This window comes from Ranitomeya imitator, chromosome 1, assembly GCF_032444005.1.
Source record: "Ranitomeya imitator isolate aRanImi1 chromosome 1, aRanImi1.pri, whole genome shotgun sequence".
Lineage (NCBI taxonomy): Eukaryota > Metazoa > Chordata > Amphibia > Anura > Dendrobatidae > Ranitomeya > Ranitomeya imitator.
This window is the reverse complement of record NC_091282.1, coordinates 13865165-13877261: the sequence shown is the minus strand read 5'-3', so window position 1 is coordinate 13877261 and position 12097 is coordinate 13865165. Positions and strand designations below refer to the sequence as shown.

At 48.8% G+C, this 12097-nt stretch overlaps 1 protein-coding gene across 1 annotated transcript in view; it reads left to right on the top strand.

Annotated features, from left to right (window-relative positions):
* Positions 1–3982: 3982 nt before the first annotated feature.
* LOC138657422 (zinc finger protein ZFP2-like) overlaps positions 3983–12097 on the top strand; it is an 85239-nt gene continuing 77124 nt past the window's right edge. Inside the window, exon 1 of the mRNA XM_069745203.1 lies at positions 3983–4092. The gene's annotated coding sequence lies outside the window, so the exon portion shown is untranslated. The remainder of the gene's footprint in view (positions 4093–12097) is intronic.

The following is a 12097-nucleotide window of genomic DNA, read 5'->3' as shown; positions in this document are numbered from 1 at the left end:
CAACAGATCCGTGATGGAAAATGGAAGAATATGTGGAGCCTCCGATCTGCATCTGTGCCTCATGGATCCCCATAGACCTGAATGTCCGAGTCTGAGTCACAAATCGGGTCAGAATAGTCCCTGCTCTGAGTGTCACAGATCTCACTATCAGATCCGTGATATTACCCGATGTGTGACTACATCCATTCTGCTCTGTGACTTTCTACTGTATCTGTACCCCGCTGTGTGAGTGTGCGCTTGTCTACTGAACTCGCACCTTTAATACAGCTTTTGTGTGATTGGTGGGGTCTCAGGATCGGGTTCCCCACCGATCTGCTCAGAACTAAATTGCATAAAACATAAAATTGTTCCCAAAGTTTAGTTACTCTACAATGTGCATCCACACTGGCGCATAATCAGGTACCGTTCGGCCGATCTAAACAGGCGGCCAATGACCTAATCTACGAGCAGAACATTGGTTTGTTTTGTGAAATCGTTTTTAAGCCTAAATATTATTCTGGCCAGCAGATCATCCTGTGTAAACGTGCTGCCGAGAACATTGCTATTCTCTGCCCACAGAACCATCATAGTACAGCTCACAGGCTATTAAACCACTGCCAATCACCTTCACATAACTGGTCGGCAGTCATGTAAGTGCCACGTCTGACCAGTGTAAATGCCGCATTACATCCCGGTACCTTATAGGTGACGTTTTCTTTGATTGCAGTTGCTCTCATCCTTTTCTTCATCTGCTCCTTATTCCAGGGTAAGTTTTCACATCCACAGCTCGTCTCCACAGATGTCCCTTTTATCCGGTCTTTTGCAGCACATGATGACACCGCGCCCTCAACAATGTCTCATTATAATGCTGCCTGCATAAAAATATCTGCCCCTGCTGTGCCCTAAATAAGCATGTGCTGTGCCCCTGAATAAATGATAGCGCCCCACTGTGCTCCGTGCACAATAAATGACACCCACACTGTCCCTCTTAGTCTACGTTCACACTAGCGTTGCGCCGCCCTGCGTCGGCGACGTGACGCACGGAAAAACGCGCGCAAAAACGCGCGCGTTTTGCGACGCGTGCGTCGTTTTTTGACGAAATTGGACGCAAGAAAAATGCAACTTGTAGCGTTTTCTTGCGTCCGACGCTAGCATCTAAAACGACGCATGTGTCGGAAAACGCGTGCAAAAAGACGCACGCGTCCCCTATGTTAAACATAGGGGCGCGTCGCCGACGCAACAGCGACGCGACGCTAATGTGAACGTAGCCTTATGATACATGGCCTCATCTACAAAATATTACCTCCACAGTCTCCAGTTATTATTATTATAGCGCCATTTAGACCATGGCACTTTACATGTGAGGAGGGGTGCACATAATAAAAATAAGTGCAATAATTATGAACATTAACAGTCACGGACTGGTACAGGATGGGAGAAGACCCTGCCCACAAGGGCTCAGTCTACATTATAGAATGCTGTAGATAAGCCCTGAAAGGCGGTAGCTGTATCTTCTATCGGCCAAACCTGGTGACAGGTTCACTTTAAGGGCATCAGACTACAAGAGATGGAATACAAATATACAGCACAATGCTCTGACTTATAAAATATTTAGAAAACCCTGTATCATTTCCTTTGCACCTCACAAATACTTGCTACGTATTGTTAGTGTCACAGGAAATCCCAATCAGCTACATCTTCTTTATCCCTCAATAAAAGTCACCATTCGCCTTCAAGTAATATAATTAGTAAATTGAGTTAACCTGTATTCTCAATATAACTAGCATGCAGATGCCATAAAGAGGTCGTCCTTATAGACAGTACTGTGTGCACAGACAACATGAATTCTGCTCCGCGCACTGCTGAGCCATCTACACCGGAGCTGCCGGAATCTCCTCCATTCTCCTGTCACCGCTGAGCCGTCTACACCGGAGCTGCCAGAATCTCCTCCATTCTCCTCCTGTCACCGCTGAGCCGTCTACACCGGAGCTGCCGGAATCTCCTCCATTCTCCTCCTGTCACCGCTGAGCCGTCTACACCGGAGCTGCCGGAATCTCCTCCATTCTCCTCCTGTCACCGCTGAGCCGTCTACACCGGAGCTGCTGGAATCTCCTCCATTCTCCTCCTGTCACCGCTGAGCCGTCTACACCGGAGCTGCCGGAATCTCCTCCATTCTCCTCCTGTCACCGCTGAGCCGTCTACACCGGAGCTGCCGGAATCTCCTCCATTCTCCTCCTGTCACCGCTGAGCCGTCTACACCGGAGCTGCCGGACTCTCCTCCATTCTCCTCCTGTCACCGCTGAGCCGTCTACACCGGAGCTGCCGGAATCTCCTCCATTCTCCTGTCACCGCTGACCCGCCTACACCGGAGATGCCGGAATCTCCTCCATTCTCCTCCTGTCACCGTTAAGCCGTCTACACCGGAGCTGCCAGAATCTCCTCCATTCTCCTCCTGTCACCGCTGAGCCGTCTACACCGGAGCTGCCGGAATTTCCTCCATTCTCCTCCTGTCACCGCTGAGCCGTCTACACCGGAGCTGCCGGAATCTCCTCCATTCTCCTCCTGTCACCGCTGAGCCGTCTACACCGGAGCTGCCGGAATCTCCTCCATTCTCCTCCTGTCACCGCTGAGCCGTCTACACCGGAGCTGCCGGAATCTCCTCCATTCTCCTCCTGTCACCGCTGAGCCGTCTACACCGGAGCTGCCAGAATCTCCTCCATTCTCCTCCTGTCACTGCTGAGCCGTCTACTCCGGAGCTGCCGGAATCTCCTCCATTCTCCTCCTGTCACCGCTGAGCCGTCTACACCGGAGCTGCCGGAATCTCCTCCATTCTCCTCCTGTCACCGCTGAGCCGTCTACACCGGAGCTGCCGGAATCTCCTCCATTCTCCTCCTGTCACCGCTGAGCCGTCTACACCGGAGCTGCCTGAATCTCCTCCATTCTCCTCCTGTCACCGCTGAGCCGTCTACACCGGAGCTGCCGGAATCTCCTCCATTCTCCTCCTGTCACCGCTGAGCCGTCTACACCGGAGCTGCCTGAATCTCCTCCATTCTCCTGTCACCGCTGAGCCGTCTACACCGGAGCTGCCGGAATCTCCTCCATTCTCCTCCTGTCACCGCTGAGCCGTCAACACCGCAGCTGCCGGAATCTCCTCCATTCTCCTCCTGTGACCACTGACCCGCCTACACCGGAGCTGCTGGAATCTCCTCCATTCTCCTCCTGTCACCGCTAAGCCGTCTACACCGGAGCTGCCGGAATCTCCTCCATTCTCCTCCTGTCACCGCTGAGCCGTCTACACCGGAGCTGCCGGAATCTCCTCCATTCTCCTCCTGTCACCGCTGAGCCGTCTACACCGGAGCTGCCGGAATCTCCTCCATTCTCCTCCTGTCACCGCTGAGCCGTCTACACCGGAGCTGCCGGAATCTCCTCCATTCTCCTGTCACCGCTGAGCCGTCTACACCGGAGCTGCCGGAATCTCCTCCTGTCACCGCTGAGCCGTCTACACCGGAGCTGCCGGAATCTCCTCCATTCTCCTCCTGTCACCGCTGAGCCGTCTACACCGGAGCTGCCAGAATCTCCTCCATTCTCCTCCTGTCACCACTGAGCCGTCTACACCGGAGCTGCCGGAATCTCCTCCTGTCACCGCTAAGCCGTCTACACCGGAGCTGCCGGAATCTCCTCCATTCTCCTCCTGTCACCGCTGAGCCGTCTACACCGGAGCTGCCGGAATCTCCTCCAGTCTCCTCCTGTCACCGCTGAGCCGTCTACACCGGAGCTGCCGGAATCTCCTCCATTCTCCTCCTGTCACCGCTGAGCCGTCTACACCGGAGCTGCCGGAATCTCCTCCATTCTCCTCCTGTCACCGCTGAGCCGTCTACACCGGAGCTGCTGGAATCAAGGTTCTTCACCACTTCTCTCCTGAGCCCCGCCCCCTGATCACATGACGGTGACGTCACCACAGGTCCTTCACCATTCTCCCCTGAGCCCCGCCCCCTGATCACATGACAGTGACGTCACCACAGATCCTTCCGCTCTCAGTGCAGCAGCTCCGTCCTGGTTGTGTGCAGCTCGTGTTCTCTGGTGTCAGCCAGCAGCAGATTTCCCGCCATTCCGGTGAGATTACAGGAGGGTTTGTGGTAAATCTGTGAGAGGAGAGTGTGGGGTGAGATCAGAGCTGTTCCTGTGGAGGCTCCTGCCCCCTGTGACTGCGGCTCCTCAGTGTTGGGGATGTTAACCCCTTAGTGACGGAGCCAATTTACTACTTAACCCCTTCATGACTGGAGCGTGTTTCGGTTTTTCGTTTTTCGCTCCCCTCCTTCCCAGAGCCATAACATTATTATTTTTCCCTCACTATGGCCGTGTGAGGGCTTATTTTTTGCAGGATGAGTTGTAGTTTTGAATGACCTCATTGGTTTTACCATGTTGTGTAAGAGAAAATGGGAAAACTGTGCAATCCCACACTTGTTTTTTGTTTGGCTTTTTTGCTAGGTTCACTAAATGCTAAAACTGCCCGGCCATTGTGATTCTCCAGGGCATTACGAGTTCATAGACACCAAACATGTCTGGGTTACGTTTTATTTAAGTGGTGAAAAAAAAATTCCAAACTTAACTAAAAAAAAAAAATTGCGCCATTTTCTGATACCCGTATCGTCTCCATTTTCGTGATCTGGGGTCGGGTGAGGTGTTATGTTTTGCGTGCCGAGCTGACGTTTTTATTGATACTATTTTGGTGCAGATATGATCTTGTGATCGCCGTTATTGCATTTTAATGCAATGTTGCGGCGACCAAAAAAACTTAATTTTGTCATTTTGACTTTTTTCTCTCTACGCCGTTTAGCGATCAGGTTAATCCTTTTTTTCGTTGATATCGGGCGATTCCGAACGCAGCGATACCAAGTATGTGTAAGTTTGATTTTTTTTTTTTTTCTTTGAATGAGGCGAAAGGGGAGTGATTCGAACTTTTGTATAATTTTTTTTTCATATTTTTAAACACAATTTTTTTTTTTACTTTTGGCATGCTTCAATAGTCTCCATGGGAGACTGGACCCTCTCCAGGCTATTAATATCTGCCCTCAGTCACTGGCTTTACCACTCTGGCGGAGAAAATTGCGCGGGAGCCCACGCCAATTTTCCCCGCCATTTAACCCTTTAATTTAATAGCTAGAACGGCGAAATTTTGCATATACACTACTAACGTTAGTAGTGTGGAATATGCAAAAAAAATGGTGATATGAGATGGTTTATTGTATGTAACCATGTGTCATATCATGTCGGGTTTGTGAAGGAGAGAGGAAAAGCCGGCAATTGAATTACCGGCTTTTCTCTCTAACACCGCTGCGTATTTCTTGCAAGTCACACTGCTGGTCCGTGTTTAATCCGTATTTTTCTCGCCCCCATAAACTTTCATTGGTGATTTTTTTTTTGGCGCAAAATGGTGACAGACGCAGCGTGCTGCGATTTTCTACGGCCGTACAAGAGCGTATAATACGGATCCGTAACATACGGCTGATAGGAGCTGGGGCCTTAGAGAATCATTGTACCGTGTGCAATCCGTATTTTCTGCACCGCTCATACGTCCGTAAAAATCGCTAGAGTGACGCCGGCCTTAATGACCGGCCGATTTTTACAATTCTGACCACTGTCCCTTTATGAGGTTATAACTCTGGAGCTTCCATGGATCCTGGTGATTCTGACATTGTTTTCTCGTGACATATTGTACTTCATGTTAGTGGTAACATCTCTTTCATATGACTTACATTTATTTATGAAAAAAACTGAAATTTGGCGAAAATTTAAAAATGTTTGCAATTTTCCAACTTTTCATTTTTGTGCCCTTAAATCACAGAGATATGACACATAAAATACTTAATAAATAACATTTCCCACATGTCTACTTTACATCAGCACAATTTTGAAAACAAATTTAATTTTTTGATAGGAAATTATAAGGGTTAAAATTTGACCAGCGATTTCTCATTTTTACAACAACATTTTTTTAGGGACCATCTCACATTTGAAGTCACTTTGAGGGGTCTATATGATAGAAAATATCAAAAAGTGACACCATTCTAAAAACTGCACCCTTCAAGGTGCTCAAAACCACATTCACGGTATGTGCACACGTCCGGATTTTTAGTGTGTTTTTTTGCGGAATTTCGCAATAAAAACGCTATAAAATCGCTAAAAAAATGCAAACATTATGCATCCTATCATTATAGTGCTTTGTAAAAAGCACTATATTGTTATTCCACCGTAGTCAACTTATTCTTCTTATTATTATTATTCAGTCCGCAATTAATGCGACCCGAACCGCTGCACGCACAGACTCCAGTGAGGTGTCATTTCGAAGCCAGCGTTCCTGGGAGGTGTGCTAAGTATTTTTCGTGTCGATCGGATTTGTAGTTTTGGCGCAATTGGTATTTGAAAATTTTGTCTCAATGCATTTCAATGGGGAAATTGTTCCAATGGCTGATTTCTGAGGCAATTTCAAAATAACTGCCAACTGCCACCTGGCTGATCAGCTCATTGCTATGTGCAGTCAGACCCAGTTACTATGCCAACGCCTACGAACTCTACATGACCCCACCAGGACACAGTTTTGCCAGATAATATCAGCTCTAAAGGTACCTTCACACATAACGATATTGTTAACGATATCGTTGCTTTTTGTGACGTAGCAACGATATCGTTAATGAAATCGTTATGTGTGACAGTGACCAACGATCAGGCCCCTGCTGGGAGATCGTTGGTCGCTGAATAAAGTCCAGACCTTTCTTTGGTCGCTGGACTCCTGCTGACATCGCTGGATCGGCGTGTGTGACACCGATCCAGCGATGTCTTCACTGGTAACCAGGGTAAACATCGGGTAACTAAGTGCAGGGCCGCGCTTAGTAACCCGATGTTTACCCTGGATACCATGCTAAAAGTAAAAAAAAACAAACACTAGATACTTACCTACAGCCGTCTGTCCTCCAGCGCTGTGCTCTGCACTCCTCCTGTACTGGCTGTGAGCCGGAAAGCAGAGCGGTGACGTCACCGCTCTGCTTTCCGGCTCACAGCCAGTACAGGAGGAGAGCAGAGAAGCAGAGCGCAGCGCTGGAGGACAGACAGCTGTAGGTAAGTATCTAGTGTTTGTTTTTTTTTACTTTTAGCATGGTATCCAGGGTAAACATCGGGTTACTAAGCGCGGCCCTGCGCTTAGTTACCCGATATTTACCCTGGTTACCGGCATCGTTGGTCGCTGGAGAGCGGTCTGTGTGACAGCTCTCCAGCGACCAAACAGCGACGCTGCAGCGATCCGGATTGTTGTCGGTATCGCTGCAGCGTCGCTTAATGTGAAGGGGCCCTTAAAGTGACCCGCACACCAAATCTGACCCTGAGGTGCCCAGCCCACGAAATCGGACCCTGAGGGGCCCCGCCCACCAAATCGGACGCTGAGGGGCCCCGCCCACCAAATCGGACGCTGAGGGGCCCCGCCCACCAAATCGGACCCTGAGGGGCCCTGCCCACCAAATCGGACGCTGAGGGGCCCCGCCCACCAAATCGGACGCTGAGGGGCCCCGCCCACCAAATCGGTCCCTGAGGGGCCCCGCCCACCAAATCAGACCCAGAGGGACCCCGCCCACCAAACGAGCACCTGAGGGGCACCCAAGTGTGAAAGTCTTGCAGGGGCAGCCCAGGCACCATTCCAAAGCACTATCTGTAGTTCCTTCAGGAAATACCCATCTAGTTTAGAATGCATTCCGCATTTTTTGTGTATATGTTTGCGTTTTTTTCCGCAAAAAAATGCATACCGCAAAAAAAAAAAAACAGACATGTTCATTATTTTTGTGGATTTTTTGCGGATTTCTCATCCTCAAGAAGTTTATTAACCCTTTACGTGCTTCACAGGAACTGAAGCAATGTGGAAGGAAAAATTGAACACGTCACTTTTTTTCACAAACATTTTACTTCTAAACCAATTTTTTTTATTTTCACGAGGGTAGAAAGAGAAAATGAACCACAAAACTTGTTGGGCAATTTCTGCTGAGTACAATGATACCCCATATGTGGGGGTAAACCACTGTTTGGGTGCATGGAAGGGCTCAGAAGGGAAGGAGTACCGTTTGACTTCTTCAACGCAGGATTGGCTGGAATTGAGATCGGACGCCATGTCGTATTTTGAGACCCCCTGATGTGCCTGAACAGTGGAAACTCCCCAATTCTAACCCTAACCTGAACACACCCCTAATCCCATCTCTAGCCCCAACCCTAACTTTAGCCCAACTCTAACCCTAATGGAAAAATGGAAATAAATACATTTTTTTTTTATTTTCCCCTAACTAAGGGGGTGATAAAGGGGGTTTTATTTACTATTTTTTTTTCTTTTGATCCCTGTGATAGGGTCTGTCACAGTGATCAAAATTAACTAAAAGGAAAAATCTCCTATTGTTGCCAGGTGCCGACCGGCAGATCTCGGCGGGGACACTGCGCATGCGCCCGCCATTTTCTTCCCAGAAAAAGATGCTGGCGGCCGTTGGGGGACACAGGAACATCGGGTAGGGAGGGGGGAGACACAGAACCGGGGACCCTCCTTCTCTCTCTTCTGATGTGCGATCACAGAGGAGAGAGAAATTAAATGGAAAATCAGACTTTTCTTTTTGCAGTCGCCGTTATACGGTTAATAACGGCGATCGCAGCACTGGGGTCAGTAAAAACCGACCAGAATCATGTTGTCTGGGGTCTCAGCTACCCCCCGCAGCCGAGACCCTGGAGAATTTCTGACTCTGGGGGGCGCTATACACTTTTTCCTGTGGTTTAAGTACCCTTAACTGCCGCCTTTAAAAGACGTATCCTGGTCATTAAGGGGTTAATGTTGTGGTAAATATTTATACTCTGATTATTATTAGATAATTACTTCTCCCTATAAGTCTCTGATAATTCTGTATTTAGTATTCGCTCTATAAGTGTTATTGATAGAAGTAATAGCACCGGGCGCTGTCTCTATATAGAGGGGTCTGTGGGGGGAGTTGTGTTTGTTATGTAGTGGAAACCTGTATGGAAACTTATAGGAGAAGCTCAGGAGGTGTCAGACATTTACCAGCTATCATCACATCAGAGACCAGAGCAGAAGCCGCGTCTGTCCGTGTCCGATCCTCGTCTGGTCTCAGGTCCCGGAGATGAGAGAGCGGGAGGAATGGCTTCTTACATCACAGATGAGAGCGGGAGGAATGGCTTCTTACATCACAGATGAGAGCGGGAGGAATGGCTTCTTACATTACAGAGATGAGAGCGGGAGGAATGGCTTCTTACATTACAGAGATGAGAGTGGGAGGAATGGCTTCTTACATTACAGAGATGAGAGAGTGGGAGGAATGGCTTCTTACATCACAGAGATGAGAGAGCGGGAGGAATGGCTTCTTACATTACAGAGATGAGAGAGCGGGAGGAATGGCTTCTTACATCACAGAGATGAGAGAGCGGGAGGAATGGCTTCTTACATTACAGAGGTGAGAGAGCTGGAGGAATGGCTTCTTACATCACAGAGATGAGAGAGCGGGAGGAATGGCTTCTTACATTACAGAGATGAGAGAGTGGGAGGAATGGCCTCTTACATTACAGAGATGAGAGAGCGGGAAGAATGGCTTCTTACATCACAGAGATGAGAGAGTGGGAGGAATGGCTTCTTACATCACAGAGATGAGAGAGCGGGAGGAATGACTTCTTACATTACAGAGATGAGAGAGTGGGAGGAATGGCTCCTTACATCACAGAGATGAGAGCGGGAGGAATGGCTTCTTACATCACAGAGATGAGAGAGCGGGAGGAATGGCTCCTTACATTACAGAGATGAGAGAGCGGGAGGAATGGCTTCTTACATCACAGAGATGAGAGCGGGAGGAATGGCTTCTTACATCACAGAGATGAGAGAGCGGGAGGAATGGCTTCTTACATTACAGAGATGAGAGCTGGAGGAATGGCTTCTTACATTACAGAGATGAGAGAGCGGGAGGAATGGCTTCTTACATCACAGAGATGAGAGCTGGAGGAATGGCTTCTTACATTACAGAGATGAGAGAGCGGGAGGAATGGCTTCTTACATTACAGAGATGAGAGAGCGGGAGGAATGGCTCCTTACATTACAGAGATGAGAGAGCGGGAGGAATGGCTTCTTACATCACAGAGATGAGAGAGCGGGAGGAATGGCTTCTTACATCACAGAGATGAGAGAGCGGGAGGAATGGCTTCTTACATCACAGAGATGAGAGAGTGGGAGGAATGGCTTCTTACATTACAGAGATGAGAGAGCGGGAGGAATGGCTTCTTACATTACAGAGATGAGAGAGCGGGAGGAATGGCTTCTTACATTACAGAGATGAGAGAGCGGGAGGAATGGCTTCTTACATTACAGAGATGAGAGAGCGGGAGGAATGGCTTCTTACATTACAGAGATGAGAGAGCGGGAGGAATGGCTTCTTACATTACAGAGATGAGAGAGCGGGAGGAATGGCTTCTTACATTACAGAGATGAGAGAGCGGGAGGAATGGCTTCTTACATTACAGAGATGAGAGAGCGGGAGGAATGGCCTCTTACATTACAGAGATGAGAGAGCGGGAGGAATGGCCTCTTACATCACAGAGATGAGAGCGGGAGGAATGGCTTCTTACATCACAGAGATGAGAGAGCGGGAGGAATGGCTTCTTACATCACAGAGATGAGAGAGCGGGAGGAATGGCTTCTTACATCACAGAGATGAGAGAGCGGGAGGAATGGCTTCTTACATCACAGAGATGAGAGAGCGGGAGGAATGGCTTCTTACATTACAGAGATGAGAGAGCGGGAGGAATGGCTTCTTACATCACAGAGATGAGAGCGGGAGGAATGGCTTCTTACATCACAGAGATGAGAGAGCGGGAGGAATGGCTTCTTACATTACAGAGATGAGAGAGCGGGAGGAATGGCTTCTTACATTACAGAGATGAGAGAGCGGGAGGAATGGCTTCTTACATTACAGAGATGAGAGAGCGGGAGGAATGGCTTCTTACATCACAGAGATGAGAGAGGAGAGCGGGAGGAATGGCCTCTTACATTACAGAGATGAGAGAGTGGGAGGAATGGCTTCTTACATCACAGAGATGAGAGAGTGGGAGGAATGGCTTCTTACATCACAGAGATGAGAGAGCGGGAGGAATGGCTTCTTACATTACAGAGATGAGAGAGCTGGAGGAATGGCTTCTTACATCACAGAGATGAGAGCGGGAGGAATGGCTTCTTACATCACAGAGATGAGAGAGCGGGAGGAATGGCTTCTTACATTACAGAGATGAGAGAGCGGGAGGAATGGCTTCTTACATTACAGAGATGAGAGAGCGGGAGGAATGGCCTCTTACATTACAGAGATGAGAGAGCGGGAGGAATGGCCTCTTACATCACAGAGATGAGAGCGGGAGGAATGGCTTCTTACATCACAGAGATGAGAGAGCGGGAGGAATGGCTTCTTACATCACAGAGATGAGAGAGCGGGAGGAATGGCTTCTTACATCACAGAGATGAGAGAGCGGGAGGAATGGCTTCTTACATTACAGAGATGAGAGCGGGAGGAATGGCTTCTTACATCACAGAGATGAGAGAGCGGGAGGAATGGCTTCTTACATTACAGAGATGAGAGCGGGAGGAATGGCTTCTTACATCACAGAGATGAGAGCGGGAGGAATGGCTTCTTACATCACAGAGATGAGAGAGCGGGAGGAATGGCTTCTTACATTACAGAGATGAGAGAGCGGGAGGAATGGCTTCTTACATTACAGAGATGAGAGAGTGGGAGGAATGGCTTCTTACATCACAGAGATGAGAGCGGGAGGAATGGCTTCTTACATCACAGAGATGAGAGAGTGGGAGGAATGGCTTCTTACATCACAGAGATGAGAGAGTGGGAGGAATGGCTTCTTACATCACAGAGATGAGAGAGTGGGAGGAATGGCTTCTTACATCACAGAGATGAGAGAGTGGGAGGAATGGCTTCTTACATCACAGAGATGAGAGAGTGGGAGGAATGGCTTCTTACATCACAGAGATGAGAGAGTGGGAGGAATGGCTTCTTACCTCACAGAGATGAGAGAGCGGGAGGAATGGCTTCTT